The sequence below is a fragment of the Cygnus olor genome (assembly GCF_009769625.2).
Source record: "Cygnus olor isolate bCygOlo1 chromosome W unlocalized genomic scaffold, bCygOlo1.pri.v2 SUPER_W4, whole genome shotgun sequence".
In the NCBI taxonomy this organism is placed as follows: Eukaryota; Metazoa; Chordata; class Aves; order Anseriformes; family Anatidae; genus Cygnus; species Cygnus olor.
Window position 1 is genome coordinate 299196 of NW_024429075.1, and position 26040 is coordinate 325235.

General features: G+C 46.5%; 1 protein-coding gene across 1 annotated transcript in view; it reads right to left on the minus strand.

The window, feature by feature from the left end:
- Positions 1–10966, minus strand: part of LOC121062966 (E3 ubiquitin-protein ligase RNF38-like) — a 29014-nt gene extending 18048 nt beyond the window's left edge. Inside the window, exon 1 of the mRNA XM_040543273.1 lies at positions 10839–10966. The gene's annotated coding sequence lies outside the window, so the exon portion shown is untranslated. The remainder of the gene's footprint in view (positions 1–10838) is intronic.
- Positions 10967–26040: the final 15074 nt, after the last annotated feature.

Sequence of the window (26040 nt, forward strand, 5' to 3'; positions counted from 1 at the left end):
CACGTGCAGACAGAAACATACACGTGGCTAGAGGCAGAGGAGGAGAGAGAGAGATGTGCACAGGCAAGGGGGGGGGGGCAGAGGCATGCACATACAGAGGGAGCGAGGCAGAGGCATGCACATACAGTTGGGCATGCATGCAGGTGCAGAGACAGACATGAGCACACACAGATGCAGAGGAAGAGCAACCAAGAGAGGCTTGCACAGATTCGTTCAGAGGAAGAACAGCAAAGAAATACAAGTGCACATAGATGCAGAGAGAGACAGGCATGCACACACACACAGTTGGAGTGACATGGCTGAAAACATACACAGGAGTAGAGAGATGCATACACATGCAGAGTAGAAGAGACAGAGGTGCATGTGCACATACACAGAAAGAGACAGAGACAGGCAGAGAGAGAGACAGATGCGTGCATGCACAGATGCAGAGTGGTGGGAGGAGATGTGCGCACGTGCACAGATGCAGAGAGAAGCAGAGATGCACACAGATGCAGAGGGGGAGAGACAGGTGCACATGAACAGGCACAGAGGAAAGGAAACAGAGGCACATGTGTGCACACAGGTGCAGAGAGACACAGAAAGAGAGAGAGAGAAATACGCACGCAGATACAGAGAGGGACATGTGCTTACTGCCACAGAGGAAGGGGCAGATAGACATGCAGGTGCAGAGGAGACAGAGCACCACACACACAAATGTCGTGGGAGAGCCAGAGAGGTGCACATGGGGCAAGAGGGGGGCGGGGAGAGACCACCATACATGTATGCAGATGCAGCGAGACATGCCAGCACATTGACGAGAAGGAAGAGAGATGTACACACACGTGTAGAGTGAGATGTATGTGCACGCACAGACTCAGAGGAAGCGAGACAGAGACTTGCACACATACACAGATGCAGAGACAGAGAAACATGCACACACAGAGAGCAATTTGTGTACGCACACAGAGGCAGACAGAAACCAAGATATGTATGTGCAGATGCAGGGAGAGACAGACGTGTGTGCAGATACTGAGGAAGAGAGAATGCGCTCACACAGATGCAGAGAAAGCGAAACCGAGAGATGCGTGCATACAGACATGGATGCACACAGATGCAGATGCAGAAAGAGACAGGCAGAGTGAGTGAGTGAGCCAGGGAGAGACACGTGCACACACACAGATGCAGGGGAAGAGAGACCAAGAGACGCACATGCACACAGGTGTAGAGGGACAGAGACACACTGATAGAGCTGCAGGTGCACATAGACACAGAGAAATAGAGAGCAACAGAGACAGGTGTGCACAGATATGGAGGAAGAGAGAGATGCACTCGTGAACAGACAGACACAGAGGACGAGAGACAGAGATGTGCACACAGACAGAGAGAGAGAGACTAAAAAAATTATTAAATACTTTAAAATAGCACTGATCAGTTAAATAGTTTCCAGAAGGAGAGGAAGGGATCATAATCCAAACAGTTGTTTGCATTGCCTCAGGCCCTGAAACACCTTTTTAGATTTACCTCTGTTGTTCCTCAGAACTTCTTAGGACCTGTTAGATTTCTGCCCTGCTGAATTTACTTTGCAAATATCACTTCATCTCTGTGGGTAGTTCCTTTTGAGACTACTTTGAGTACAGGAATATATCAAGCAGTAAATACTCAGGTCTCTAAACTGAAACACCAAATACAAAATGTAAGGGAGAGGAAGAAACAATCTTAGGGAAAAATAAAAACATTAATGAAAATCTATTATATGAACGATTTTTTAAAGATTCTGCTCCTTACACAGGACTCAAGTTTGTTAACAAAGGAACAAAGAGGAAATGCTATCAACAGATTGACAAGCAGCATGCCAGAGAGAAGCTGTCATCTCTGATGGAGAAATCAAAGGCATCTGGAAAACATGAATCCAAAGTACTGCCCCTCACCCTTCAATTTAGCTGCTTCACAGTTAGGGAAAAAAAATATTAGCAGTACACACAGAAACATGTGGCCACATCTAAAGTTCTGTTTCACTGTCAAAGACTTTTTCTTCATATCTCTGGGTTAGAGAACATAAACATAGCAGTAGCATGGGAAAAGCTGTGTTACATACTACCAATGAGAACCCAGCCTGCACAGAGCCGACAGTACCAAGAACAAAAACACTTGGATGATCCAAGACTACATTCATTACAAAAAGATTCCCGCACAACAGAAATAACTGGTAAAGCAAATGGTTACTGGGCTTGTGAACACCATGTTTAATTAACTCCTAATTTATATTCAAAAACAAACAAAAAAAGTAGCTGTGATTCTTCCAAGGTTGCTTTGCAATCTCCATTTGTATCAATTAAACTTCTTGAAGCAGAGCGTTCCCACTTCACTCTTGTGGCCCTGGTGCTCTGTTAGCATTTAATGATGATACTTTCACAGTAAGTCGTATAGTAAAATACGACTGAAAAGTATCTTCTACCAGCTGATACATGAAAATTCCTAGGAAAAATATTCACAAAATCACAGAATCACAGAATGGTTGAGGTTGGAAGGGATCTCTGGATGTCATCTGGTCCAACCCCACCTGCTCAAGCAGGGCGACATAGAGCAAGTTGCACAGGAGCATGTCCAGATGTATGCATGTGCATTTGTGTCTCTGTGCCATCTACTCGGCCAGTCATTTCATTGTAGAAGATTATTAGGTAGGTCAAGCATGACTTCCCCTTGGTGAATCCATGCCGACTGCTCCTGATGATTTTCTTCTCCTTCATGTGCCTGGAAATCCTGTTTTCCAGGATTACCTGCTCCATCACCTTCCCAGGGATCAAGGTGAGACTGACTGGCCAGTTCCCCAGGTCCTCCTCCTTGCCTTTCTTGAAGACAGGAGGGACATTTGCTTTCCTCCAGTCTTCAGGTACTTCTAGTTGCCATGATTGACCAAAGATTATCAAGAGTGGCCTCGCAATGATGCATGAGCTTCCTCAGTGCTTGTGGGTGCATCCCATTAGGGCCCGTGGACTTATGAATATCCAGTTTGCTTACATTTTCCCTGAGCTGGTCCTCCTCCACCTAAGGTATATCTTCCTTGCTCCAGACTTCCCCCCTGGTCTCTGGAGTCTCAGATTCCTGAAGGCCGTTCTTGCTAATAAAGACCGAGGCAAAGAAAGCATTCAGTACCCTGGCTTTTTCCCTGTCTTGTGTAACCAGCTCCCCCATTTCATTGAGCAGTGGGCCCACAGTTACTCTACTCTTCCTTTTGTCACCTATGTACTTATAGGCTTCCTTTTGGGCTTTAACTTTCCTAATTTCAACCCTGGATGCTCAGATGCTCAGACAATGTCTCTGCATTCCTCCCAGGTTACCCAACCTTGCTTCCACTCTCTATAGGCTTCCTTTTTGTCCTTGAATTTGTCCAGGAGCTCCTTGTACATCCATGCAGGCATTTATGCCTGACTTCCTCTTTGTTGGGATGCATTGCTCTTGAGCTTGGAGGAGGCGACTGTGGTGGTTCTACCCTGCTACACAGCTGAATTCCACCATAGTTGCTCTCTCACTCCCCCTCCTCGAAGGAACAGGGGGAGAAAATACGATGGAAAAGGGCTCAAGGGTTGAGATAAGGTCAGGGAGATAAATCACCAATTACCATCACAGGCAAAAGACTCAGCATAGGGAGATTAATATAATTTATTGCCTATCACTAACAGACTAGAACAGTGAGAAGCTAAAAGCAAACTCAAAACACCTTCCCCTCTCATCCACTGTCTTCTACATCCTCCCCCTGAATGAAGAATGGGGGTTGTGGTCCGTCTATAATGCCTTGTCTCTGATGCTCCTTCTCAGTCACTTTCTTCCCCTGCTCCAACGTTGGGTCCCTCCCACGGAATACAGTCCTTCCCAAACTGATCCTGCGTGGGCTTCCCACAGGCAGCAGCTCTTCAGGAACTGCTCCAGTATGGGTCTGTACCACAGGGTCCATTCATCAGCAGCAGTTTGCTCCAGCATGGGTCCCCACGGGCAGCAGCTCCTGCCAGATCACCTGCTCCTGCGTGGTCTCCTCTCCACGGGCTACAGGTCTGGCCTGCAGTCTGCTCCTGTGGGCTCCTCCACGGGCTGCAGTGTGGAGATCTGCACCACCATTGTACCCATGGGCTGCAGGGGGACGGCCTGCTCCACCATGGGCCTCCCCACAGGCCACAGGGAAACTTCAGCTCCGGTGCCTGGAGCACCTCCTCCCCCTCCTTCTTCACTGACCTTGGTCTCTGCTGGGCTGTTTCTCACCCCTCTCCCTCCCAGCTGCTCTGGTGCAGCAGGTTTTTTTCCCTTTCTTAAATATGCTCTCACAGAGGCACAAATTGCGTGGCTCACGGCTTGGCTCAAGGCAGCAGTGGGCCCCTTTGGAGCCAGATGAAACCGGCCCTTATCTAACATGGGGCAGCTGCTGGATTCTTCTCACAGAGGCCACCGCTGCAAGCCCACGGCTACCAGAACCTTGCCATATAAACCTAATACACTGGGGCAGCTAGGTCATTGCTGGCCCGTAAAGTATCAGGCCTTAATTTAACTAATGAAGCCCTGAAGGTGATGGGGGTAGAAGGGACTGGGATAACAGTGCTACTTTTTGGGGACACCAAGCTGAGACTAGGGGATAAAATGATCACTGGGCAATTATTGTATGTACCCAAGGAATGGACTAACTTTTTGGAAGGGATTTGATGATGAAATTGGCCACTGGAATAGTAAGTTGTTAGACTGGAATATCGGTGTTATTAATGGGGTGCCCTCAGATCCTGAGAGCAAAGATATGTTCACCTTTGAGTGGGAAGACCCTGAAATGGAGCAGAAGCAAAAATACAGATGGAGAGTATTACCTCAGGGGTTTACAGAGTCACCGAATTTATTTGGGCAAGTTCTAGGACAGATTTTGGATCAATTCCATATGCCGGAAGGGGTGTTACTGTTACAATATGTAGATGAGCTTTTATTGTCAGGACAGGAGAAAACAGTTGTGAAGGAAGCCACTAACAAGCTATTCAACTTTCTGGGAAAACAGGGCTTGAGAGTATCAAAAAATAAATTGCAGTATGTGGAAAGAGAAGTCAAGTATTTAGGGCATCCATCTAGTGTCTGAGGGAAAATGAAGAATAAATCCAGAGAGGATTCAGGGAACTGTTGAGCTACCCCTACCCAAAACTAAGAAAGAACTGAGAAAGTTTTTGGGGTTAATGGGATATTGTCGATAATTGATAGAAGCATATGCTCAGAAGACAAAAGGGTTGTGTCTTAAATTATTAGAGGAGGAGTCTAATATACTTGAATGGACAGAAGAGGAAAAGGAGTTATTAGAAAAAATTGAAGCAGAGCTTAATCACACCACCAGTCTTAGCTCTTCCCACATTAAATAAGCCTTTTTATCTGTTCTCTACTGTGGATCGGGGAGCAGCATTGGGAGTATTCGCCCGGGAGTGGGGGGGATAAGTGGCAGCCAATGGCTTAGTTCTTTAAACTGCTGGACCCAGTTTCCAGAGGATGGCCTGAGTGTCTCCAAGCTGTAGCAGCAACTGCTATTCTGGGGGAAGCAAGCAGGAAATTAACCTTTGGGGGTCGTCTCATAGTTACTACTCCACACCGGGTTAAGACGATATTGACTAAGAGAGCTGGGCACTGGCTGACTGACTCTAGGAGTCAAACTTCTTCACAACCAATGTCTCTCATTGGCTCAGCTCTGGTCCCTTTTGGACACAGCTGAAACTGGCCCTTATCTAGCATGGGGCAGCTTCTGTCTCACAGAGGCCACCCCTGCAGCCCCCTGCTACCAAACCCTTACCATGCAAACCCAATACTGTGATCCTTGAATATTAACCAACTTTCTTGTGCCCCTCTTCCCTCCTGGGCCTTATCCCTGTCCTGGTTTCAGCTAGGATAGAGTTAATTTTCCTCCTAGTAGCTGGTAGGGTGCTGTGTTTGGGATTTAGGATGAGAAGAGTGTTGATAACACGCTGATGTTTTAATTGTTGCAGAGCAGTGCTTACACCAAGCCAAGGACTTTTCAGCTTCTCGCTCTGTCCTGCCAGCGGGCAGGCTGGGGATGCAGCAGGAGCTGGGAGGGGACAGACCCAGGACAGCTGACCCAAACTGGCCAAAGGGGTATTCCATACCATCTGACGTCATGCTGAACAATTAATATGGGGGGGCTGGCCAGGGTGGGGGAACCGGTTGCTCGGGGATAGGCTGGGCATCGGTCAGCAGGTGGTGAGCAATTGTATTGTGCATCACTTGTTTTGTACACATTATTAGTAGTAGTACCATTATCATTATTATTATTATTTTCCTTTTCTTTTCTGTCCTAATAAACTGTCTCTATCTCAATCCACAGGCTTCATTTTCCTGTTTCTCTTCCCCCATCCCAGAGAGGGAGGGGGGAAGGTGAGCAAACGGCTGTGTGGTGCTTAGCTGCCAACCGGGTTAAACCACAACATCCCATGGGACTCATCCAAGCATTCACATTCTTTCAAGTTCTAGACTGGCAAAAATTACCTAGTTGTTTATTCCAACTCCTAGCAGAATGTGGTAACACAACATTATTAAAGAAAAAATTGAAGGGAAGGTGTCTCAGGATGTCTGTAGTCCAAAGTCCTGTTCAAAACAGTCAGCTAATAAGGTCAGACCAGATTTCTCTGGGCTTTCTCTAGCTGGGGCTTGAAAGCCTCCAAGGATAGATATACTACCACCTCTCTGAGCCCCTGTTTCAATGCTTAATTTCCTCAAAATAAACATGCTCACCCCCTCCCCTTACACCCATTCAGAACCTTCCACGTTTTTCTTTATGACCACTTGCTCTTCCACCATGTACCTCAGTAACAAGCTGTGATAGGAGCATCACACACACACACAGTTTCATTCTAGCAGTACCCTGTTTCAGGCACTGCTGATGAGTAGGCCTAACTGGAGCCAACTGGGTTACACAAACATTGTAAATTGTATTGCCCAGGGACATGATTTCCTGTGCAGAGCTCATGTAGTTGAGACACTGCTGATAAGAGAAAGAGAGAAAAACAGTACCTACTGCACAACCATAAAAGGAAATTTGACTACAAGTCAACAACTTTATGCTGTAAATATTTGCAACCACCAGAGCCCTTTGAGCTCTCCTGTATGGCAACAGGCTGCATGACGATCTCCCCTTGAGCAGGGATGTCTTTCAAGGTTACTCCTCGAGGCTGAGAGATCGCTTACCCAGCATCTGATGTTTACAGCAAGGTGAGCGACATTTCTATATGCATGCAACATTTCTTTATATGGAGCTTAAGCGACACTTTATATACATTGAGCTGGCTTAATCAGTAGGCATGTAGTAAGTAGTAGAGGGTTTGACTGCTGGTTAACCATAATAGAGTGTTTGACTGCTATCTCTGCTTAATTATTGATTTCTGTTTAATACATTCTTTTGATTAACTTCATGATGAGCACTTGTTTCTCTCATTCACCTGCAACACAAGCCTGGCTCCATCTCCTCAGTAACCTCTTCTTTGCTACTGAAAGGCTGCTATTACACACCTCTCCTTCTTAATGCCTTCTCTTTTCCAGGCTGAACAAGTCCAGCTCCCTCAGCTTCTCCTCATAGGGCATGTGCTCCAGTCCATAGACCTGGTGTCTCTCTGATGGACTTGTTTCAATTTGTACATGTCTTTTATTAAGAGGCCCAAAACTGGACACAGTATTCCAGATGCTGTTTAAGAAGTACGGATTAAAAGGGAATAATATCACTTCCCTCAGACTACTAGTTACACTTCTGTTGATACAGCCCAGGACACTGTTAGACTCACTTCCAGAGCAAACTGCTGGCTCATATTTAGCTTACAGTTCACCAGAATCCCCAGAACCTTTTCAGCAGAGCTTTCCCCCAGCCAGCCACTTCTCAGTCTGGACCATTTAATGGCAGTCTTGCTCTTGACTGTATCAACTGAACCTCCTAGTTCAGCAATGTTCACAAAATTGATGAGGCACAATCTGTCTCCTCCAGGTCTCTGAGAAAAATATTGAACAGAAATGGTTCCAGGATAGACCCCAGGCAACTCTACTTGTTACTGGGTCCCCCATGTAGAGCATCAGCCATTAACTACTACCCTCTGTGCCTGAAGATTCAGTCAGATTTTCACCCACCTAGACTATAATGTCCCAACTTGGGGACGCTGTGAGAGATGACATCGAAAGCCTTTCTGAAGTCAAGGTAAATCACCTCCTTTGCTCTTCCCTTGTCTACCAGGCCAGTTATTTCATCATAGATGGTAATCGGGTTGGTCAAGTGTGATTTACTCTTGGTAAACCCATTCTGGCTCTTCCCAATGACCTCCTCTTTCATGTGCCCAGAAATGCATTCCAAGAAGACACATTCCATAATTTTCCCAGGGACTGAAGTGGAGCTGACCAGGCTGTAGTTCCCTGGATCCCCCTTATTGCCCTTTTTGAAGATGGATGCAACTGCTCTGCAATTATTGGGACACGCATACACACACACACACACACACACACCATTTCCACAATGTTTCAACGATGATGAACAGCCTCACAGTGACATCAGCCAACTCTCAGCATTCTTGGATGCTATAGCAGTTAGCATGGTAGTCCTAGCTAGCATAGCTATTAGCATAAGCCCATGAACTTTAATTGATTTTTCTCAGTAGTAGAAGTAGACAAAATATGATCTGCCACCTATCACAAACAGAATAGTTTTGGTGTGCTCAGGAAAATAGATAGCCACACTAATGTAAACAATTTGTTAATCATCAAGAAGTGCAAAGTGTCCAGAATGAGCAGATTGTGAGTGCCAATCACTGTGATAGCAAGTCTGAAAATGACAGCACAATTTGGACAGACTAATTGATGAGGTATTCTTTACCCAGTCCTATAACTAAGGATGTACAAGAACACTGGAGTGACCAAGAGTTTCTTAAAAGACTCCAGGAAGGAAAGCCCCATGACCTTACACTGGGACGCAGAACCATCTCTCCAACTTCAAGGAACCCAGGGAGTGGAAAAGATCTTAGAGAAACCTCATGACTCTGTGCCAGGACTATAGCACAGCATGACAGGAACCAACATGCTGACCTACCTGAGCTCTCTTCAGGACTACACCACCTCTCCTGCAGAAGGAGGAGGTCATGTTAGAAACCACTATGCTGACCTGCCTGACTTCTCTTTCTCACTGCACCATCTCCTCCATGACACAGGGAAGTTGTGCAATTTGTAAAATTACATATATTTGTGATTAAAGTGCTTTGGTATCCAAATCCATTTAGCCTACACACTGTCACTTTGTTTAAAACCAAAACAGATGTATCTCATGGACTTGTAAGGATTTCTCAAGAGATCTGACTCAATCCTCCTCCACTACTGGTATCTCTTGTCCTCCTTGAACCAAGTCTCTAGGCACAAAGGCCTGGGAGACCTTGTTAGTAAAGATCAAGGCAGAGAAAGCATTGAATATCTAAACCTCATCTGCCTCCACTGTCACTAAATCAACCACCACATTCAGCAATGGACCCACATTTTCCTTGTTCACCCTTTTACCAATAACATAGCAGTACAAGCTCTTGTTACCCTTGATGTCCATCACAAGAATCAACAATACCTGAGTTTTGGTTCCTATCCTCACATGGCCAGGCAATGTTCCTATATTCTGCCTCTGTTGCCTGTCCTTGCTTCCACCTCCTGTATACATCCTTTTTGCATTGGAGCTCACTCATGAGTTCCCTACTTAGCCAAGATGGACTCCAGATCCATCTATTCATTTTCACAAGTATTCAGATGGACTGTTCTTGTGTTTGAAGGAGGAAGTCCTTGAAGACCTGAAAGCTCTCTGAAACTCCTATGTACTTCAGAGCTGACTCCCCACCAGATCCTATTCACTAATCCCCTGAAAAAGTTCAAGTCTGCTTTCCTGAAATGCAAGGTCTGTACTATGCTTCTTGCTTTCCTCACTCCTCTCAGGATCTTGAGCTCCACTTTTTCATGGCTACTACAGTCAAGGCTGCCACTGATTACCACATCCTCAAACAGTTATTCATTGTTCACAAGGAGCAGATCCAGCATCACCCCAATTGTCCCATCAAGTACCTGTATTAAGAAGCTTTCATCATCATCACCCCTGCAACACCCTCCAGAAGCCTCCTGGACTGTTTTTGTCCCAGTATTGCCCTTCCAGCAGATGTCAGGGAGTTTAAAGTCCTCCAGGGACAGAACCAGGGTCTGTAATCTGGAAACTCCCTTGGGTTGTTTAAAGAAGGCCTTGTCCCCTTCTTCACGATGATCAGGTGGTCTGCAACAAGCTCCCACCATGATATCACCCCGTACTAGCCTCTCCTCTTTTCCTGACACACAAGTTCTCAAACAGCCTGTCACCCATTCCATAAAAGAGCTCTATATGCTTGAGCTGTCACTTCATGTAAAGGGCAATCCCCTCTGCTTCCTTGCTTGTCTTTCATAAAGAGCTGTTACCTGTAAAAACTCTTAAAAGCTAACATTTTATAAGACCATTTCCAGATAAAAGCTCTAGGTGAGCTTCCTGATAGTATTTGATCATCTTTGAAAGTCTTTTCCTCTAAGCATCTGAATGTATAACTGCTAATGGATAGGATAAGAGGCCAGATCATAAACCAGTATCCATTTTTAGTCAAAAAAAAACATGAGAAGATGGTATAACTTTATGAAGGGTGCAGGAAAGCTCAATACGTTTACTAGCTCTGTCTTACACTCTTAGACCATTACAATCTACCCCTGGAAATTATAGTTTTTATTTTACATCGGAGAAAGCTGTATGGGTAGTGAAACTCTGGGCTTCCCATCTCCTAAGTCCAGAATCAATATAATTAAACCAAACTTACTGGAGGAGGCACACTACAGATAGGAAGGTGCTGGTCACTGAATGCCACAGAACAACCTGGGACCTGCTGTGTGCTGCAGGCTGGTATGTGCTGGGTTGTACAAAGTGGAATTCCATGCTGTGCCACTGTTGTCACTGTGTATGAGACAGGGACTGTGCCTTGATGGATCTGCACCAAAAAAACAAGTGTATAAAGTAAGCTGTTATGAGGGCTTTGGACACTTATGACATAGCATAGAAAACAAGCTTTCACATAACATACCAGAAAATTATTTTTTACTCTGAAGTTGTGAAAGAATGCAAATACCTGTAATCCCTTTCCTTAAAAAATAAAAAAATCTCATTGGAGTATCACTCTTCAATTAGTGCTTTTAGGGCAAAGCCAGGAGGGAGCTCTCAACTTAAGATGTTAAATCTTCCAAGGCACCATTAGAAGCACTCAAAAGCATCTCAAATTCATCAGAGCTATTCCCCCCCCCCCCCCCCGCCACTATTTCTTAGAGAAAATAAGCAGCAGTAACTGCCATGTAAAAGCCAGTCAGAAAAAAACGGGGTGGGTGTGACCTACAAGTAACTAAAGAATCTCCTCAACTTGTCTTTGCAAAGTGATTAAATGTTAATCCAGAGACTTATATCTTCAAAGAACAAGAGCTTCTGATAAATTTTCTTTGGGTAGAAGGTACTCTGGACCCAGACACTGCTCAGTTCCTTGCACTACATCAGGAAACCAGCAAAAAAACTGCAAAGAATCATAGGCAGGGAATGTGGATCCACTGAAAGAAAACATTTTGAAGAACCTTCCTTCACAATCTAAAATAGAACCTACCGTTGGAAAATGAAGAAACAAGGACAACTCATTACAAAGGTGAAAATAAACTTAAGAGGGCTAAGCTATTGAACTGGCCACTAGGTCAAAACAGGAACACTACACAGATGACTGAATAAAACTTCAGATTTCAAAAGTGCACATATTTGGGACAAAAAAAAAAACAACCACTCATCAGAAGCAGTGACTTTGACCTATTTCCAGCTCAGGTACCAATGCAAATATTTTGTGTGAGATCTATTGGAGAGTTTTTAATGCCACAACTGTTGGCTGTTTGAGGGCAGTGCTAAATGCAGTTCAGGAGAGGTTGCCATTGCTCTCAGTGCAGAAAGAAAGAAAGATAAATATAAGAGAAAGTAGTTCCCTCTCTAGCATAGTCTGTGCAAAGCACCATCATTAACCACGTTAATTCTGAAAGCATTTATACCTGATTGTGGATGGTGCTTGGAAAGTAGTGGCAGAATCACAGAATTTTTTAAGGTTGGAACGGACCTCTGGAGATCATCTGGTCCAACCCCCCTGCTTAAGCAAGGTCATCTAGAGCAGGTTGCCCAGGACCATGTCCAGACAGCTTTTTGAACATCTCCAAGGAGGGAGACTCCACAACCTCTCTGGGCAACCTCTTCCAGTGCTCTGTCACCCGCACAGTAAAGAAGTGCTTCCTGATTTTTTTAGATGGAACCTCTTGTGTTCCAGTTTCTGTCTCTTGTCCTGTCACTGGGCACCATTAAAAAGAGCTTGGCTCCATCTTCTTTGCACCCTCCTTCAGATATTTATACACATTGATACAATGCCCCCTGAGCCTCCTCTTCTCCAAGTTGGTGACGGAGCACTGGAACAGGCTGCCCAGGGAGGTTGTGGAGTCTCCTTCTCTGGAGATATTCAAGGCCTGCCTGGACGCCTACCTGGGCAGCCTGCTCTAAGGAACCTGCTTTGGCAGGGGGGTTGGACCCAATGATCTCTCGAGGTCCCTTCCAACTCCTTCAATTCTGTGATTCTGTGAAGTTGAACAGTCCCAACTCCCTCATCCTCGTCTCATAGGAATGGTGCTCCAGTCCCTTGATCATCTTGGTAGCCCTCAGTTAGACCCTTCCTAGTATGTCTAGGTCTTTCTTGTGCTGGGAGGGGGCAGAAATGGATATAGTACTCCAGGTGGCAACTCCATAGAACAATCATTTCTCAAGATGATGCAAGTCTGATTACCCAACAACAAACACAAATTGTATTTTTATTTTAAGATACTGAAGTAACTCAATAGTTCAGATACTCTTGAAGGCTGTGACATGGTCAGAAAGACTATTAACTTTAACCTGTGTCCTCTGCTCTAGGTGAAGATACTTCCTTATTGAGCAGTGCTCTGCACAAAAAACACATCAGTGATCTGCTGCTGTACTGAAAGCAAATCACTTTATAAGCTGTGCTGTAAAAGTTGCATTTTCAACCTAGCAGTTTGGAATCTGGATATCTGAATGACCAGCTCTGTATGCAGTTAATGAATGTAACTGCTTAGCAAGAAACACACCTGGGCCACAGTCCACTGATTTGAACAAGAAAAGGCTATATCAAGAGGACAGTTTCCTTTAAAGAGCCTCAGTTATGGAATTCTACTCCTCTTCCTGTCTCAGGGAAGACCTAACTTATTTTTCTGGGATAACTTCAAATTATTTTTTCATGCCATTTAAGGAACTGGTTGAGGCTAGAATTAATAATTTAGTGATGAGATGATATTATCATGAGTTTTGCTGTTACGTAGGCAATTACACAAATTGTGAATTCTATTTTTAAATAATGTATTTAAGCTACTCTGGAGAACAGACTTGTTAGCGTCACTGATAAACACTGGCCTTGGGCAAAGGGGAGTTGAGCAGCTTCTTTTTGTTTCTCTCTTATACAAACTGTGTAGATAGTGGTCCGCAGGTGTCCTGGTTTCGGCTAGGATAGAGTTAATTTTCCTCCTAGTAGCTGGTATGGTGTACCATAATAAGCATGGCATAGATGGTGTAGAATAAGGGGTGGATATTGTCCTGGTTTTGGCTGGGATAAAGTTAATTTTATTCATAGTAGCTGGTATGGTGTTGTGTTTTGGATTTAGGATGAGAATAATGCTGATAACACTCTGATGTTTTAGTTGTTGCTGAGCAGTGCTTACACTAAGACAAGGACTTTTCATCTTTTCATACTGACCTGCCAGTGAGGAGGCTGGGAGTACAGAAGAAGCTGGGAGGGGACAGAACCAGGACAGCTGACCTGAACTGGCCAAAGGGATATTCTCTACCATATGATGTCATGATGAACAATAAAACAGGGTTGGCTGGCTGGGGTGGGGGGACCACTGCTCAGGGATTGGGATGGGCATTGGTCAGCGGGTGATGAGCAATTTCATTGTGCACCACTTGCTTTGTACATTCTACTATTATTATTATTAATATCATCATTATTGTTATTATTTCTCTTCCTTTTCTGTCCTATTAAACTGTCTTTATCTCAACCCATGAGCTTTTACTTTTTTTTCCTCCTGATTCTCTCCCTCACCCTACTGGGGGGTGAGGGTGAGCAACCAGCTGTATGGGGCTTAGCTGCCTGCCAGATTAAACCACAACAACAGGCTTTGTGTGAGAGGTTGCAGAAGGAGGAGGGAGTCTTGCAGTAGAAGGATGGCCCTGTTTTCACAGCAGAACAGAATCTTGAAGGCCATGGTGCCCATAACAAAACCTTTTGCTTACTTGTAAAATGAATATTAAAGTTCACCCCTGGATACGATAATGAGCTTAATGAAGTACATGCTAAACATATATGACTATAGTACAGGACTCTCCACTCAAATCATGCTGAACATCACCCAAGGGGAGCAACAGATAAGGTTAGGATATAAAAGAAGAGTTAGTGTTAAGAGCTAGTGTTAGGGAAAAAAAAAAAAAAAGAAAGAAAAAAAAAAGACCTGGGGGGGGGGAAGAAATAATGGGAAACCTAGAAGAGGCAGTCGATGGGCTGTGCTCCTTCTCCTCCACCAAGACAGGGAAGCCTTCTTGTTAAGCTCTGTGCCTTCACCCTTCGGTGAGGAATAGCTGGGATAGCATTTTGCTAGCACTATCATCATATATCAATCCTATTCCAGTAAGTGCATTTATCAATGGCAATTCCAAATCCATTATATCTGTCACCTTACTAAATACTTTTAACTTTGTCTCAGTGAAAGCCCTTAGCAGGACTCTGAAACAGGCAAACATTTGACTCGGTCTCAAACTCGATGGCAGCTAAGCACCACACAGACGTTCGCTCACCCTCCACCCCAGTGGGATGGGGGAAAGAATCGGGAAAAAAAAAAAAAGTAAAAAGCTTGTGGGTTGAGATAAAGACAGTTTAATAGGACAGAAAGGGAAGACAAATAATAAAAAAACAATAACAATAATAAAAATAAAAATAATAATAACAGAAATAAAGTTGTGTTTTTGCAGTGGAAAATTCCACTAACCTTGCATATTCAAAAGTGGTCACTTTTTTGTTGTTGTTTTTCAGAAGACTTACTTCAGAATCATAGAATCATAAAGGTTGGAAAAGACCTCCAAGATCATCTGGTCCAACCATCCCTCTACCACCAATATTATCCACTAAACCATGTCACTAAGTACCACGTCCAACCTTTCCTTAAACACCCCCAGGGACAGTGACTCCACCACCTCCCTTCTCAGCTGGGCTGCTCTCAACGAGTTCTTCACCCAGTCTGGGATTCACCACCTTCACCACCTCACGTCTGGGATTGCCCCGACCCCAGTGCAGCACCTTGCGCTTAGACTTGTTGAGCCTCATTAGGTTCACATGGGCTCACATTTCTAGCTTGTCCAGGTCCCTTTGGATGGCATCCCTTCCTTCTGTTGTATCAACTGCACCACTCAGCTTGGTGTCATCTGCAAACATGCTGAGGGTGCACTTGATCCCATTGTCTATGTCATTGATGAAGATATTAAACAATACCGGTCCCAGGACAGACCTGAAGTACACCACTCGTAATAGGCCTCCACCTGGACATACAGCCATTGACCACCACTCTCTGGGTGCGACCTTCAAGCCAATTCATTATCCACTGAATGGTCCACCTATCAAATCCATCTCTCTCCAATTTGGAGGTCAGAATGTCATTTGGGACTGTGTCAAAGGCCTTCCAGAAGTCCAGGTAGATGACATCAGTCGGTCTTCCTTTGTCAGCTGATGCAGTCACTCCATCAAAGAAGGCCATCAGATTGGTCAGACACAATTTGCCCTTGGTGAAGCCATGCTGGCTGTCTCGGATCACCTCCTTGGCTTGCATCTGCCTTGACATTGCTTCCAGGAGGATCTTTTCCATGATCTTCCCAGGCACAGAGGTGAGGCTCACTGGTCTGTAGTTCCCCGGGTCCTCCTTTTTACCCTTTTTAAAAAGGGGAGTGATGTTTCCCTTTTTCCAGTCACCAGGGACTTCGCCTGACTGCCAGGACATTTAAATATGATGGAGAGAGTTTTGGCAATGCCATCAGACAGTTCCCTCAGGACCCTGGGATGCATGTCATTGAGCCCCATAGACTTGTACCTGTTCAGTTCCATCAGGTGGTTTCAAATCTGTTCTTTGCTTACAGTGGGAGGGACTTTGCTTCCCCAGCCTCCATCTACAGATTCAGGGAAATGAGAGATGTGGGAAGCCTGACTGGCAGTGGAGACTGAGGCAAAGAAGTTGTTGAGTACCTCAGCCTTCTCCACATCTGTTGTTACCAGTTCTCCCTTCTCGTCCATCAGAGGGGGTACACTCTCCTTGGCCTTTCCTTTCTGTCCAATGTACCTGTAGAATCCGTTCTTGTTATTCTTTGCATCCCTTGCCAAGCTCAGTTCCATCTGTGCCTTGGCTATCCTGATCCCATCCCTGCACATCCGGACAGCATCCCTGTACTTTTCCCAGGCCACATGCCCTTTCCTTCTTGCTCCTCAGTCTAACCAGCAGGTCCTTGCACAACCATCCCGGTTTTCTGCCCTCCCTGTTCTCTTTCTTACACAGGGGAATGGAGAGGATATGGGCAGGCACCTAGAGCGGTGGGCAGCTCCAATGCTTTGGAACTTCACCCCTGAACAAGTGCAAAATCCTAAAAAACTGGCAGCATGCTTGAAAAAGGTGTGTCATCACCCTGGCAATTCTAAAGAGACACAAATCACTGCAACGTGCTGCCACTTGGCCTATGCTTACCAATCCGCAATCAATGCCACTATAACCCCAGAGACAAACTCTGCAGACACTCCAAACCCTGCAACAGGCCCTGTGGCCACTCCAAGCACTGTGGTCACTCCAACCCATGTGGCAGGCCCCAAGGCTGGGCAAGGAAAATGGTGCCAGTGTCAGTTGCTCCTGTATCTAATATGAAATAATGGATGAGAAAATCAGGACATTTAGAAAGCAGAGGAACTCCTACTCGCACTAGGGAGGAGGAAGAAGATGAGGCAGGCTACTACGAAGAGGCTAGGCCATCAGAGGAACAGGAAGATGAAGATGATGCTCATAAGAGCATCAATGACTACCCTAGGCCTATACCAGCGTGAGCTACGAGATATGTGAAAAGATTTCAGTCGTCATCCAGAAGAGTACCTTGTCACCTGGCTGCCCTGGTGCTGGGACTGTGAGAAACTAAGTTGTTATTTTGCAGTAGAGAACTAATTTTCTGTATTCTAAGGTAGTTGTGTAGTCACAATAAGGAGAAATGCTAAGTAGATAAGTGGACAGTGGAAGGCCTCACTGTTCCAAAAAAAGGTGGAAGCTTGAGAAAAACAGGATGAGCAGTGTGAGAACAGTAAAACAAAGATCACAAGTTCTCAAAACATAAGAAAGGGAAAAAAAAAGGAAAAAGGAGAAATTAAAGGGTTGAAAAAAAAAAAGAAAAATTGTACATGTATGGTATAGAGGAGCGTCAAGTAGCTTGTGAACCTGTAGTACTCAGCCAATGGGGAAACAGGGGAGGTGATCAGGCATCGGATAATAGGGAATAAAAGGTTATGATTTGTTTACTATAATGCGCTCCTAATTGACAGGATGCCCGCCATTGCAATCACGAATAAAATAGCTTCACAGAAGATCCTGTCTGAAGAAAATTATTTGAGATTTTTTTCTCACAATTTGGGGGCTCATCCGGGATCTTGTCGCCTGCCGAAGATTTCTTGCCACCACAGACAGGAAGGTGCACCCCGCTGAGTTCAGCGGTCCCGTCGGGGGTGGTGAGTCATCTTGGTATGGCCGGCAAAGGACCGAGACTGTTAATCTGAAGACAGGCTCTGCGAAGCTCTGGGGAGAAGGGAGGCCAGCACTGACATACACAGACACAGCCCAGACATAGTCCAGCCCGGATTGGGAACAGGCACAGGGATTACTGCCAATAACCCGGACCGGGAAGCCGTGCACGGACCGAGGTAAGGGAAACTTTACCGTATCTTGCCTCGGGTTGGGTTCGGGGAGACTCTTGTGTGGACTGTGAATGAGACGCACTTTTAGTGCGAAGCGAGTGTGGAGTCCCGATCAGCGAGGTTCTGTAGTCCCGCGAGGGGACGAACGAAGTCCCCTCGGCTGGAGAGGGACGAAGCGAAAGAGAGACGAGCGAAAGAGAGTCTCGGGGGTTTGGGCCCTTAGGTGTACGGTACCCCGAGCACGGTGAAGTGAGGTGCTCGGCAGTACACCCCACCTCTGTCCTAATCCTAGGTGAAGGCGTGTGGTACCCTGTGGGTGGTAAAGTCCCCAGCAGCACGTCAGGAAGAGATGGGGATTAAGGGTTCCAAGAGTCAGCGGTGTGTGTGTGGAGACCCCGGGATTGTGCCTAAAGATAGCCCTTTGGGGAGAATGACAAGGATTTGGAAAAACAACCCAAAAACTAGGGAAAAGGATTAAAAAAGTATATAATTAAAAAATGGTTTGATATTGTGTAATTGTCTGGCCTAAAAAGCTATGTACTGGGTCGGGCTGGGATGTTAACTTTCCCTGCAGCAGCCCATACAGTGCTGTGCTCTGCACTCGTAGCTAAAACAGCAATGGTATCACACCAGTGTTGTGTCTGCTGCTGAGCAGTGCTGGCACAGCATCAGGACTCTCTCTAACCCCCCTAGGGGTGGGCAAAGATGTGAGAAAAGAAACATCACCAGGGCAGCTGACCTAAACCAACCAAAGGGATATTCCATACCATATGATGTCACACTCAGCAATAAAAGGTGGAAAAAGGAGGAAGAGGGGAGGGGTGGGCTCTCGTGAAAACGTCTGTCCTCCTTCCGAACACCGGCTACGTGCGTTGAGGCCCTGCTTCAAGGACGTGGTCAAGCATCGCTCATTTGTGGGAAGTAGAGAGTAATTTCTTTCCTCTGCACTTCCACAGAACCTTTACTTGTTTTGTTTAGGTTTCCCATTCCCCCTCCCTTTTCCCTTTTCCTTTTTTCCCCTTTAGTTAAATTGTTAATTGTTTAGTTAAATTGTTTAGTTAAATTGTTTAATTAATAATAATCTTTCCTTAATAATTATTTTTTTTCTTCCCTTTAATTAAATCATCCTTATCTCAACCCGTGAGTTGTTCTTTCCTTTACTTCTTCCCCTCCTCATCTAAGGAGGGGGAGTGAGAGAGCGGTTGTGGTGTTCAGCTGCCTAGCACGGTAAAACCACCACAAGCTAATAAAAGGAACTTCAGTATTTTGGCCAAAATATGGGTCTGATGAAAATTCAGGCTTGAAATTTATATGTAAACAATAAGGTTCCGTTTTAGGAGGAGGAATCAAGTTATGCTCCCTATAATCCTAATATTGCACCGGAGGCAGCGGCAGGTGCTCCAGGAGGGGTGACAGGGACTGCAGTTGATGCTGTCCCTGGAGAAGTCGCGCCGGGGAGCGCGAAGCGGCAGGAGCGGAGGCGGGGGGGGGTCTCAGCGGGGCTGTGCAGGGCCGACGCGGGGCCAGTGCCACTCCCCCCTTACCAGCAGAGAGGTTAGGAGTTTTAAGAAGGAAATGAAGTCTTTAACTGAGGGCCTAGCAGAACAGTCAAATCCATTTCTAAGGCCTAATTTAGATTCCGGGGGGGGGGGGGGGGGGGGGGGGGGGGGATTGTCAGTCTTGAGTATGTTATTCACTGGAGAAGAATGTTTAGGAGGGGAATGATTCGGCAGGCAGCTATGCAAGAATGGGAAAGAACTAACACCCCTCCGGACCGAGAGTAATTCTGATAGAGCAGAAATATCCGCTTATCCAACTGAAGCAATAACAACCCACAACATAGAAATCCTATGAGACTCGGGGTCAGAATTAGAAAGTACTCGGGGATGAATCCTGAGGACCTGGTAGCCCAAAGGCTCTTTAAAGTTCATTTTGTTATTAAAGCCTGGCCAGATATACAGAAAAAGCTCCAGAAGGTGGGAGGATGGAGTGAACAGTGTAGGTAGTATGAAGGTGTACACCAGGAGGGGAGATGAGAAGGAAAAGAAGAGAGCGAAACAAATGGTATTCACAGCATACTGGGTAGTGAGGCAGAGGGTTGGAGATAGAGGGACTCTGGGGAGGAGTTGGGCCCAGGATGCAAAAGGAGAGGAAGAGAGATGAAGGAATGGCAGGCAAGGAAAGCTACCAGTGTTACAGCCTAAATCCTAGCAGGGACAGGCTTTGAGAAGATGTTTTAAGTGTGGCCAGGCCAGCCACTTCAAATAGGAATATCCGGAGTGGAAGAAGGAGGAGAGATTGCTGTTATAAATTCAGAATAGGGGAGTCAGCACAAAGCTAGTTCCCTAGTAAATGAAAAAGTGTACCTCAAGGGCTCCTCAAGTGTACCTCAGTGGGGATCACTCTACAATTATTGTTACGGGCAAAACAGACTTAGCATAGGAAGATTAATAAACTTTATTACCTATTGCTGATGGGCTGGAGCGGTGAGAAACAAAGAAACAAGCTGGGGGCGCCTTCCCCCATCCACTCTCTTCCACCTCTTCCCTGCCCTGAGTGGTGCGGGGGGGCTGGGAGCGGGGGCTGCCGTCAGTCCGTGGTGCTTTGTTTCCACTGCTCTTTCACAATCGTTCCTCCCCCTGCTCTGTTGTGGGGTCCTTCTCGTGGGGTGCCGACCTTCCTGGGCTGGTCCTGTGTGGGTTTCTCCACGGGCAGTGAAAAACGGGGTCTTTGGGAGCTGCTTCAGGTGTGGGTCTGTGCTACCGGGTCTATTCGTCAGGAGCGGGTTGGTCTGGCTTGGGACCCCCTGGGGTCCAACCCCCCCCCCCCCCCCCCCCCCCCCCGATCACCTGCTCCTGCATGGGCTCCTCTCCACGGGCTGCAGCATGGAAATCTGCTCTGCTGTGGGGGGGGCGTCAGCCTTCCCCACCAGGGGCCACTCTGTGGGCCGCGGGGGGGCTTCGGCTCCGGCACTTGGAGCACCTATGCACTGCACTCCCCCTCCTCTGCACTGACCTTGGTGTCTGCAGGGAGGTTTCTCACTCCTCACTCTCCCAGCTGCTGTTGTGCAGCAGTTTTTTTTCCTTTTCTTGGATGTGCTCTCATAGAGATTTAAACTGCATTGCTCATGGCTTGGCTCTGGGCAGCGGTGGGCCCCTTTGGAGCCAGCTGAAACTGGCCCTTATCTAACATGGGGCAGCTGCTGGATTCTTCTCACAGGGGCTACCACTGCAGCCCCCTCCACTACCAGAACCTTGCCATATGAACCCAATACACTGAGGCAGCTAGGTCATTACTGGCCTGTAAAGTATTAAGGCTTAAATTAACTAATGGAACCCTAAATGTGATGGGGGTAGAAGGGACTGGGATAACAGTGCCACTTTTTGGGGACACCAAGCTGAGACTAGGGATAGAATGATCACTGGGCAATTATTGTATGCACCCGAGGCAGGGACTAACTTGTTGGTTTTATAAATGAAGACACAACTCAATCTGAATTTAGTAATATTTATAAAAGGCAAGTAAACAGCGCTGGGATCGTAGGGAGTCTACGCTCTACTGAGAGAGGGAGTTAGGAGAATCTTATCAAGTAGAGAGCGCTGACGGCATTAAACTAAGATGCTACTTAGTGTCTTTGCTAACTATGGTGCATTGTGCAAATTAACTAAAGCAAGAAGCCTTGGGCCCCTTACCAAGGTCAGTCTCCTAATAAGAGAGTGAGCCTGTCTTAAGAAACTGGTAGAAACTGGTCCTGCAGATGGACAAGAGCCAAGGAGCAACTGAGTCTGTGCAAAGACAAGAGGTCAACTAGCGGTGACGAGGAAGCGTCATCAACCTTCATCCCCACGACCCCCGACGACCACCACCAGAATACACTGCGCAAGCGCAGATGGGAGGAGTTTATGGAAATGACTCCTTGGAACTAATTTTAATACGAAGCGGGGACAGGTTATGAATGTGTATAGGCGTATTGTGAAACTTCATGCATATGTAACTCTTTACTGCATATAACCAAGGCAAGTTGCCGCGTCAGGCGCGCACGACTTTGGCGGGACTACCCCCCCCGTGCTGCCCAGCGCTGAATAAACATACCTACTTTACAATCTTACTGATTGTGGAGTTTGCTTTTCGCACATCAGTTTGGCGAGCCAGGCAGGAGACGCTCTGCTCGGCTGCGGGATCGACTGGGGAGCGGATGCACCTAGGTGCACCCCTAGTATTTTCCTCGGAGAAGCCTCCACTCTCAGCCGCTCACCCGAAGAGCAGACAAGGACCTCCTGAAGCTGCGGACAAACGGTATGTTTTACAGTACAGGAAGGGCCTGTAAGTCGTACGCATGGCTGGGGCAGCTGGTAAATCGCGCAGAGACATCTAGCATGCAGCATAGTTCCCGCAAGTCACTACCAACACGCACACACAACCGTCGAACTTTCTAAATATATAGAACATTGCTTTTACGTATTCATAAGAAACCCGAGTACGCCTATACATATGTACAATCAGAAAAGGTATCCATTGAAACATAAACATGGCAAAGTTTTCCGAATTCTGGCAAGTGTTTAACAAACACTTCTTTAAGTCTATTACTATTAATGTCCATGACTGGGGGAACATAGTTGGAGTTGGTAATCCTGGTTGAAGTGCTCCCATATCTTCCGTGACTTCATTAATCTTTCTCAGATCATATAACAGTCTCCATTTTCCATTCCTTTTCTTGATTACAAACACCAGAGAATTCCAGGGCTAGTCGTGGGAACAATATGTCTCGCTTTAAGTTGTTAAGCAACTCGGCCTTCGGGCCTTATGTATCCTATTCCTCCCGGATCGAAGGGAAACAGATCCGGCTCCTTTTCAGGGCCTATAGGGCCTGGATCAAAAGGAACGTCCAGGTCACCAGGGGGCGTAACAGCAAAGGCCTGCGATGGCAGTAGCGGCGGGGGGGGGCGATGGTGTAGCAGAAGGATCGGTGGACGAGCCCGCAGCTCCCTCACTATCTGGCAAACCACACGTTTCTGATTGTGGTCGCACACGGCTCTTTAAGGCCTCAGAGATTGCTCGCCAGGTGCCGAGCAATCCCACCGCAACCTTGTCGTTTTTAGTAGCAGAGTCCCACACCTTGACCTCAGTTTGGTCCCATGTTTCAGGATCATAAACTGTCTGATTGTTAATAAAGGGAATAAGCTGTAAGGTTACCAGGACAGTCTTTGTTTCTAAGGACGTATGATTCCCCATAATGCGCAACTGCTTACCTTCGGCCAGCGAGGGGCAGTTGTGTGCGCGGGTCCGCTTCTCTCAGCTTGAGCTTCCTTCCAGCTCCGGTGCGCCTATTTCCAGCGACTTTCTATACGAGCTCCTTTGAGCGGTTTGCTGAGTTTGGCCGAACCCATCTTCATTAGGCGATCAATGTCCCCGTTCCTGTCCTGGTCCCTGTTCTGTTAGCCTGTCCCTGTTCCTGTTGTTCATGTCCCTGTTCTTGTTTTCTTCAGGTCCCTGTTCGGGTGCCATTTGTGGCGTAACGACCACACGGACACCAGGGTTCTTTTAGGATCAGTAACTGCTACTTCTTTATTAATGACATAACTTCATTATATATGTGTTACATCCCATATTGAGGACGGGCTCCCTTCTTACACCACTCGCCCCACAGCAGTCCTTTCCCGCTCACTCTTCATTGGTCGAACAACTTCGCCCGGCAACCGGCAACCCCCCAGCAGCCTCCGCGCCTTAACGGTGGGAGAACAAGCAACCCGAGACGGCATGGCGTCTTCTGAATCACCCTTCTTTGTTCCCTCTAAACTCTTTACATTCCTGATGGCCTCATCGTTAAGAGTCTGATGTTATCCCCAACCATGGGCTTGTCGACCCCCATGGCCACACTCCCACATCTCCCCCTTCTTTATTAACATCAACCATCTTCTTGACACGAATTATTACTCCATGTATCACAGGAGTATCCGGAGTGGAAGAAGAAGGAGAAATTGTTTGCTATTATAAATTCAGAATAGGGGAGTCAGGGCTTCTCAGAAAGCTAGTCCCACTGAGAGCCCTTGATAAATTAAAAGGTCTCAAGGGTTGAGATAAGGACAGGGAGATCACTCTACAATTATCGTCATGGGTAAAACAGACTTAGCATAGGAAGATTAATAAAATTTATTACCTACTGCTGATGGGCTGGAGCAGTGAGAAACAAAGAAACAAGCTGAGGGCACCTTCCCCCATCCACTCTCTTCCACATCTTCCCTGCCCTGAGTGGGGCGGGGGGGCGGAGTGGGGACTGTGGTTGGTCCGTGGTGCTTCATTTCCACCACTCCTTCAGGGTCGCTCTCTCTCCTGCTCTGGCGTGGGGTCCCTCCCACGGGTTGCGGACTTTCCTAGGCTGGTCCTGTGTGGGTTTCTCCACAGGCAGCGGCTCTTTGAGAGCTGCTCCAGGTGTGGGTCTGTGCCGTGGGGTCCATCCGTCAGGAGCGGGTTGCTCCGGCTTAGGACCCTCACAGGCAGCAGATTCCCCCCCTCCCCGATCACCTGCTCCACCGTGGGCTCCTCCACGGGCTGCAGTGTGGAGATCTGCACCACCATTGTACCCATGGGCTGCAGGGGGACGGCCTGCTCCACCATGGGCCTCCCCACAGGCCACAGGGAAACTTCAGCTCCGGTGCCTGGAGCACCTCCTCCCCCTCCTTCTTCACTGACCTTGGTCTCTGCTGGGCTGTTTCTCACTCCTCACTTTCCCAGCTGCTGTTGTACAGCATTTTTTTGTTTGTTTGTTTTGCTTTTCTTGTGTGTGCTCTCACAGAGATGCCAACAGCGTTGCTTTGGACCCAGATGAAACCGGCCCTTATCTAACATGGGGCAGCTGCTGGATTCTTCTCACAGAGGCCACCGCTGCAAGCCCACGGCTACCAGAACCTTGCCATATAAACCTAATACACTGGGGCAGCTAGGTCATTGCTGGCCCGTAAAGTATCAGGCCTTAATTTAACTAATGAAGCCCTGAAGGTGATGGGGGTAGAAGGGACTGGGATAACAGTGCTACTTTTTGGGGACACCAAGCTGAGACTAGGGGATAAAATGATCACTGGGCAATTATTGTATGTACCCAAGGAATGGACTAACTTTTTGGAAGGGATTTGATGATGAAATTGGCCACTGGAATAGTAAGTTGTTAGACTGGAATATCGGTGTTATTAATGGGGTGCCCTCAGATCCTGAGAGCAAAGATATGTTCACCTTTGAGTGGGAAGACCCTGAAATGGAGCAGAAGCAAAAATACAGATGGAGAGTATTACCTCAGGGGTTTACAGAGTCACCGAATTTATTTGGGCAAGTTCTAGGACAGATTTTGGATCAATTCCATATGCCGGAAGGGGTGTTACTGTTACAATATGTAGATGAGCTTTTATTGTCAGGACAGGAGAAAACAGTTGTGAAGGAAGCCACTAACAAGCTATTCAACTTTCTGGGAAAACAGGGCTTGAGAGTATCAAAAAATAAATTGCAGTATGTGGAAAGAGAAGTCAAGTATTTAGGGCATCCATCTAGTGTCTGAGGGAAAATGAAGAATAAATCCAGAGAGGATTCAGGGAACTGTTGAGCTACCCCTACCCAAAACTAAGAAAGAACTGAGAAAGTTTTTGGGGTTAATGGGATATTGTCGATAATTGATAGAAGCATATGCTCAGAAGACAAAAGGGTTGTGTCTTAAATTATTAGAGGAGGAGTCTAATATACTTGAATGGACAGAAGAGGAAAAGGAGTTATTAGAAAAAATTGAAGCAGAGCTTAATCACACCACCAGTCTTAGCTCTTCCCACATTAAATAAGCCTTTTTATCTGTTCTCTACTGTGGATCGGGGAGCAGCATTGGGAGTATTCGCCCGGGAGTGGGGGGGATAAGTGGCAGCCAATGGCTTAGTTCTTTAAACTGCTGGACCCAGTTTCCAGAGGATGGCCTGAGTGTCTCCAA